This window comes from Aquarana catesbeiana, linkage group LG11 (genome assembly GCF_042186555.1).
Source record: "Aquarana catesbeiana isolate 2022-GZ linkage group LG11, ASM4218655v1, whole genome shotgun sequence".
Taxonomy (NCBI): domain Eukaryota; kingdom Metazoa; phylum Chordata; class Amphibia; order Anura; family Ranidae; genus Aquarana; species Aquarana catesbeiana.
This window is the reverse complement of record NC_133334.1, coordinates 44,346,891-44,354,733: the sequence shown is the minus strand read 5'-3', so window position 1 is coordinate 44,354,733 and position 7,843 is coordinate 44,346,891.

The window sequence follows — 7,843 nt, the reverse complement described above, 5'->3', positions numbered from 1 at the left end:
ATGATAGGAAATGTCACTAGCGGAAACACCTGTCTATAGAATTGATAATGTTACCTACATACCAGTTTTATTGATTCCCGTGGTGGGAAGGCTGCGTCCTCCCAACAACTGCAAGTTAATGTAATTATCCACTTTTTCTCTTCCTTTTTGTAGACCGTGTCTCTGAAAATTCTGCAAAAAAAAAAAAAAATCTTCCGGGGCTGAAGCGGTTAAGCTCAGTTATGCGTTCACTTGCCTTCCACTTTAAGGGTGTGCATGTTTGTGCAACCACATTATTGTAAGTTTTTTTTTTTTTCTCCTTTAAAGATTTCAGTTTGTTAATAATTGACTTGCCCATAATATAGGCCACATTAAAGGTGGAAAAAAATTCAAAAGTGATTTATCTTGGTCTGATTTTTTTTACATCTCAAAAACTTGCCATTTTTACAGGGATATGTAGACTTTTTATATCCATTGTAGTTCACTGATAACACAATCAGGAAACCCACTCTGAGAAATGCCACGCTGCCATTGTTGAAGTGCATGTAGACAGGACTGCAAAGAGAATACAGAAAATCAGCAACACTGAGATGCAACACAGAATAAAAAAAAAAGGTAAAAACAAGGCATTTTACAAATTCTTCGGCTGTGTAATATATTGTATAATCAAAGACCCCATAGGATGCTTCCATATGGTTGGGATAAAAAAACAAGTTATTTCTGGACACTTTTTGTCAGTAACATGACATAAACAGTAAGATGTTAACAATTCCTACCAATGATTTAGGTTATATCTCTGCACATCTTTTTTTCAAAGACCAAATACCAGCTTTTAAGAGCTGTCCGCACTATACCACTTTAAAGCCTCATTAGCTTTATTTTCCATAACGAGCTTCAATCTGATTGGCTGTTGTAAGAAAAAACAACCGTTCTCATGAAAAACACGCAGATATTTGAGGCCCAAACTAATGAAACATACAGTATGTGCAGTTTTCTAGTCTGACAATGAGAAAATGACAACTCCCAACCACTATAATGCCCTGTACACACGGTCGGACATTGATCGGACATTCCGACAACAAAATCCATGGATTTTTTCAGACGGATGTTGGCTCAAACTTGTCTTGCATACACACGGTCACACAAAGTTGTCGGAAAATCCGATCGTTCTGAACGCGGTGACGTAAAACACGTACGTCGGGACTATAAACGGGGCAGTAGCCAATAGCTTTCGTCTCTTAATTTATTCTGAGCATGCGTGGCACTTTGTGCGTCGGATTTGTGTACACACGATCGCAATTTCCGACAACGGATTTTGTTGTTGGAAAATTTTATAGCAAGCTCTCAAACTTTGTGTGTCGGAAATTCCGATGGAAAATGTGTGATGGAGCCTACACACGGTCGGAATTTCCGTCAACAAGGTCCTATCACACATTTTCCGACCGTGTGTACAGGGTATTATTGTTGGTACTCTCATAAATGGTCCTATTTCCTATGAAGCTACTATAGGATCTACTTGTTTTGTTGCTGCTGCACTGTGACTGCACCTGTCCCAACCACTGATCCTGGCTTGTTCAGATGTTGGGATTAGCAGGTGGATAATGAAATCATTATCCCCTTTTGTTTAAAGGAAATTATAATAATATATACTGTGCAGCTCTGTAGTGAGCTCATCACTGCTAAGCTTTATCTCTGAATATTATAGGCATATGGACCAATAAAGAGGTATGATAAGACCTATAATTCTGAGCTATGACCCACAATCCATGAATTAGATTCCATGAATTCCTGGGATTTAGGTGAGCCTACTGCAGTTTTGTAAGAACGAGGGACAAGATATTTCCATCCTTTAAAAAAACTCTTTGTGACCAACAACCCACATATTCAAAGTCATGTGTGCTATTCCCCCCCCAGTGGTGTTAGTGTTGGGCTGTGCTGCATGAACAGCTGCCTTCTTAAAGCGGAGTTCCACTCAGAAGTGGAACTTTCTCTTATCCGTCTACTCCCCCCTATCTGGTGCCACATTTGGCACCTTTCAGGGGGGAGGGGGGAAAGGGTACCTGTTTTTGACAGGTACCGTTCCCCACTTCCAGAAACAGCACCGCTGCTCCGTCTCTCGGAATTTCAGCCCCCCTCATCCTTCCTCCGCCGCTGGGCCAATTAGAAAGCACAGCGTGCATGTGCAGAAGGGAACTGGCTGTGAAGCGGAAAAAAACTGTCCGCTCTGTATGTAGCTTCTGACAGGTTGCACAAGAAGCCCCGTATCTCAGGAACCATAGGTCCTAGGAGCCCCAAATTGGCTCAGCGGTGGGGTAGGACTTTGGCTAATAAATCTTTGCTTTTGCGTTTAATACTGCTTTAAGCCAGCCTTTACTAGAACACATTTTTAAAGCATAAAAACTTAGTTAAAGCGGAACTAAGCCCATGGATTTAAATGCTTTCCAAAACAGCTACATTCAAGACATGTTGTGAATGATAACTGTCAGTGCTTGTGCTCGCAACTGAATTGATAAAAGAGAAGTATATCCAAAGCTTGTTTGATCATACTTCTCATGTGGGTCACTGGAGTGCGCTTACTTTTGCACTTTTATGACCCAGAATCAGCTAAAGCCCACTGTCCGTTGACTTCACAGAGCTACTCCAGACTCAGAGAGGATCCCAACAATAAAGTACACTGCTGAGCCAGCTGCTCCCACCACCTCTCCTGCCAGGCACAGCAAGCGCTGGAGGGGCAGAGCAGAGAGCCAGTGACTGGCAGTCACCATTCGGTGCTCGGAGTGGACCTGAGAACTGAGCGATCATTGGCCACGTGACCACTCAGTTCTCGAGCTTATAGGCGGCCGGGGACAGCTTGCAGCGTCTGATTGATGCTGCAGCAGGTAGGTAGGTATGTACTGTATGTTTATTAGTTTCAATTCCCACACTTCTCTGTTAAAGCGGAGTTCCAGGCTAAAATGCAACTAGGTCATGAACAATACAGCACCCCACCGCCCTCGTTTTTGGATATCGTTTTTTTTTTTTTATAGTTTTGTACCTTTTCTGTTATTTTTAAGTTGCCCTTTCATCCTTTCTGCATTTGCATTGGCCCCTCCTCCTTCCCGCCACTGCCTTCTGGGACCGGTGTGTGTTCTAGAAGAGGACGGGAGCATTAAAGTGATTGTAAAGCTTTTTTTTTTTTAAATAACAAATATGTCACACTTACCTCCACTGTGCAGTTCATTTTGCACAGAGTGGCCCTGATCCTCCTCTTCTGGGGTCCCCCGGCGGCGCTATCAGCTCCTCCCCGCATCGTATAACCCCCTAGGAGAAGCGCTCTCCTGAGGGGGTTATCTTGCGGGCACACTCCTGAGTCCAGCATTTGCGCTCCAAAGATGCAGAATGCCGGACTTGGCTCCGCCCCCCCCCGGTACCACGTCATTGTATTTGATTGACAGCAGTGGGAGCCAATGGCTGCACTGCTATCAATCTATCCAATCAAGAGCCGAGAACCCTGAGCAGAGGAAGAGCGCGTCTCCGCCGTGGGAAATTCCAGGGCTCAGGTGAGTAAAACAAGGGGTTAAGGGGCCAGTTACTAGATGAAGTTTTTTCACCTTAATGCATAGGATGCATTAAGGTGAAAAAACACAAGGGTTTACAACCCCTTTAAGAAATTTGTGAAAGCACAATAGGAAGCCGGTTGTGAAGCCTGAAGGCTTTACTTCATGGTTTTCCTTAATTGCAATGCTGCACCCAAAGCCAATGGACGAATCGGCTTGGGGTGCCAACATCGCAGGAACCCTGGACAGGTAAGTGTCCTTATATTAAAAGTTAGCAGCTACAATATATTTGTAGCTGCTGACTTTAAAAAAAAAAAATTACAGGCTTTAAGCCATGAAATGGCTGGTGCCAGAGCTAATCACATGTTTACCACCATGGCAACTGCAGGTCAAACAGAGGCAGCTTCGTTGGCTGAAAATGAGAGGAGGTATTAGTTCTGCTTGAAAGGATAAGTTCACCTTTTTAAAAAAAATAAGATAAATACATTTTTTTTTTTTCAGGTAAAAAAATGAGCATTTACTTTTTTTTTCTTGGGAGCTTGTAAAGCAGGGGTGTCCAACCTTTTGTCCTTCCTGGGCCACATTGGAAGAAGAGGAATTGTCTTGGGCCGCACACAGGGCTGGTGCAAGGATTTTTGACACCCTAGGCGAAACCTCATTTTGCCGCCGCCCGCCCCCACACCCCCATCGGCTCCGCCCCTCACTGAGACTTTCGCGGCGCCTCTTCACTCATTTCTTCAGCCGTGGTCCACAGGCCTATATCTGTGCCTCTGGACCCAGCCCTAAGACAAATAGTGGATGGCACCAGCTCACTTCCTCACGCCAGCTGTGGTCCACAGGCTAGGGCAGTATACAGACAGGCTAACTGTGTAATTGCCTGTCTGTATGAGCATACAGATACACAGACCATGCTTTATAGGCTCCTACTAAAAATACTAATAAATGCACATTTTTGTACCTGCAAAAAGATCTGCATTTATTTATTTTTTTACAAAGGTGGACTTGAACCTCCACACCTCAAGTCACCCCAATTCCTGTATTATCAAGGCCTCAGATCACCACAATTCCTCCACCTTCAGATCTCAGATCACGCCATCACTGTATCACCCTTAATGCTTGTTCCCCTCTGCACCCCCCTCCATACCTCTGTTCCCCTCAAAACCCCCCACACACATATCAGTTCCTCTCTGTACCCCTCTGCACAGCTGTTCCCCCTCTGTACCCCCTGCACACCTGTCCCCCCTGCACACACACATATCTGTTCCCCCTCTGTACCCCCCTGCACATCTGTTCCCCCCACATACATCTGTTACCCCTCTGTACCCCCCTGCACATCTGTTCCCCCCACATACATCTGTTACCCCTCTGTACCCCCCTGCATGTCTGTCCCCCCCCACATACATATGTGTTCCCCTTCTGTACCCTCCTGCACGTCTGCCCCCCCACACAAGTGTTCCCCCTCTGTACCCCCCTGCACGTCTGTCCCCCCCCCCACACACACACACACACACACGTGTTCCCCCTCTGTACCCCTCTGCATGTCTGTCCCCCCCACACACATATGTGTTCCCCCCTGTACCCCCCTGCCCCCCCCCCCACATATATATCAGTTCCCCCTCTGTACACAGTGAAATGCACTATAAACTTGACAGCAGAGTACATTTTTTATTTCATGTGACTGTTGAAGGCTGCAGCACTGAGCGTGTTGTCTGTGCTTCCACTATACCTGAGCCAGTGGCGGTGATGGCTTTACTCCAGGAGAGCGGTGCTGCTGCCTGCCTGTCCTCCCACAACAGATCCCCGAGCGACCAGGAGGAGGGGGAGCGGATAACGCGGCAAGCCCGGAGTTACATGCAGGGCTTCCATCTCATCCGCCCCAGCTGGTTCCATCGATCAGACAGCGCTTCCGCACGGCTGTCTCCCCTCATCTTCTCACTGCCGCTGCTAGGGCGGCACTGCAGGCTGGGGACAGAGCGGTCCGGGATGTCTTCACTGCCCCCTAGCCTGGCGGCTGGCACCATAAGGCAGCATGTATGTAAAAAATGCCAGTCCTGGTGGTATTTTACTAATCCAAATCCACAGCGAGTGGCTGGAGATCCGGATTTTGCCGCTCCCCCTACCCTGGCGCCCTAGGCAGCCGCCTGACCCGCCTATTCCTAGCGCCGGCCCTGGCCGCACATAAAATGTATTAACAATAAGGATAGCTAATGAGCTGAAAAATTCGGGCAGATCACTAGTTAACAATCACTGATATAGAAAAATGATAAAATCCCTGATCAACACCAAATGAAAAGGAAAAAGGAAATTTCTAAACCAATTGTTATAATTTCTAGGATGCTTATGATACACTTGGAAATTTGCCACAAATATGTTACTAAAAGTCATGTAAAGTGTTGTGCATCTGAACACATATGTTTGGTATTTTTAGATTACTATTGGTACAAATAATCGTGCCTTTCATATGGTCCGACCTCCATCATACCAAAGTTGGTGATTCTGACATCACTGCTATATCACTGGATGATGACTTGCCTTTGCTCTCTCTGATGTTGCGGTCGCTTTATTGTCAGTACCAAAACGTTTTGGTGAGCACCCATAGGAACTGCACAAATATTGTTAATAATGTAAATAAATCTATTCGATATTGATACAAATTTTATATTTTTTTGTAACTTGGACATTGATATAGATGCACGTTGAGCTGCCCCGAAGAAGCAGATAATCAGTCTGTGAAACGCGTTGGCTATCCGCCTATACCAGCATCTGTTCAAGCTTTCTGAACTGAGTATCAACTGTAGTCAATTGTGTATATGACTGAATGTTATTAATGTGTCACTTTTATATTTTGTTAGTTACTAAAGTCATTACCTCTGCATATTTCACTTTAATATTCCATACTCAGGAAAATATACTGCAACATATAAGTTGTATCACAGAATCTAAATAAGGAAATATAGGAGACAATCGTTTAACCCAAGATGACAAATGTATGGTTTTGCAACAAACAAAATGACATATTGATAATGTATTAATGTATTAGGCTGGGTTCACACTGAAGAACGCAGCGACACACATCAGGAGTCCAGTGCGTCTCCATTCCGCGCTTTAGGTCCGATTTCAGCCCGAATTTTGAGCTGAATTTGGACCTGAAACTGACCAAAAGACGCACAGGACTCCTGTGTAATTCACACCGGAGCCGCTGTGGAGATATGTGAACCTGCTCTATTGAGAGCCGGTCATAATCTTATGGCAAGCGAAATGAATGCAGGGACATTCTGCATCCAATTCGCAATAGTGTGAGCCCAGCCTTAATGGAGTATGATGAAAGGCATCTCACCTGAATACTGAATTAGGTAAGTATTGATAGCCTAAAAAGAGCAATTGGTCAACACAACTTTATCCAAACCCAGTGACCTTCATGCAATATAGGCAAGCCAGAGGAAGGGCATGCAAAAACGGCCCCAAAGTTTCTAATAAAATATAAAGAAATGTGTATAAAAAAGTGTAGGACACAGAAAGGGCAAAAAAATCAGCCAGTCACTGAAACAGATAATGTACCTGAGTAATAAAACTTCTTTTTTTTTTTTTTATTATAAAAGTTGAAGAGCGCAACATAAACCTAGTGTGATACTTGACACTGTTTTAAAAAAAAGAACACATCAATTTCTGTTTCAATGCATGTAGTAGCAATTCTCAATTCTCAAAGTCCACGAAAGGTACACTGCCAAATTTTCCTTCGGCCCCATGTGTTCGCTAAGTGTATATGCATTTTTTTTTAAAAAGAGGGAAAAGACAAGCGCAACCTGCATAGTGTAGTAAAAAAGTGAATAATATTTATTAATGATTAAAAACACACTCACAAAAGAGGAGGAGCCACTGTGAAAATTCCCTGGTTCATCTGTGAGCAGGGGAAAGAAGAGCACAGGCAGGAGGGAGCCGCTGCTGCAGGGAGACAACCCAACCAGGGATGGAAGCCGGAGCCTGGATGGAGAGGATGTCTGACACTGCTGGGAGTGCGCTGGGAAGTAGGGCTTCATGTGCTTCATCCTTGAAAATACTTTCTAACAAATATAGGTGCTGCTGAAAATGAATGACATGAAGAAGTGATTGTGAAGAGTGGGATATTTTTCTTATAAAAGTCCAGTAAAGAGACACTGCCACATTTTTCTTCGGCCACATCTGTTCGCTAAGTGGAAATGCATTTTTACCAAAAAATTCCCCGCCAAAAATTTTTAAGTAAGTTTACAATTTTATGTCAGGCCAAATGCGGCCCAGGGGCTGCAGGGTGGACACCCCTGCTTTAAAGCATTGCCGATCACAGGTGCAAT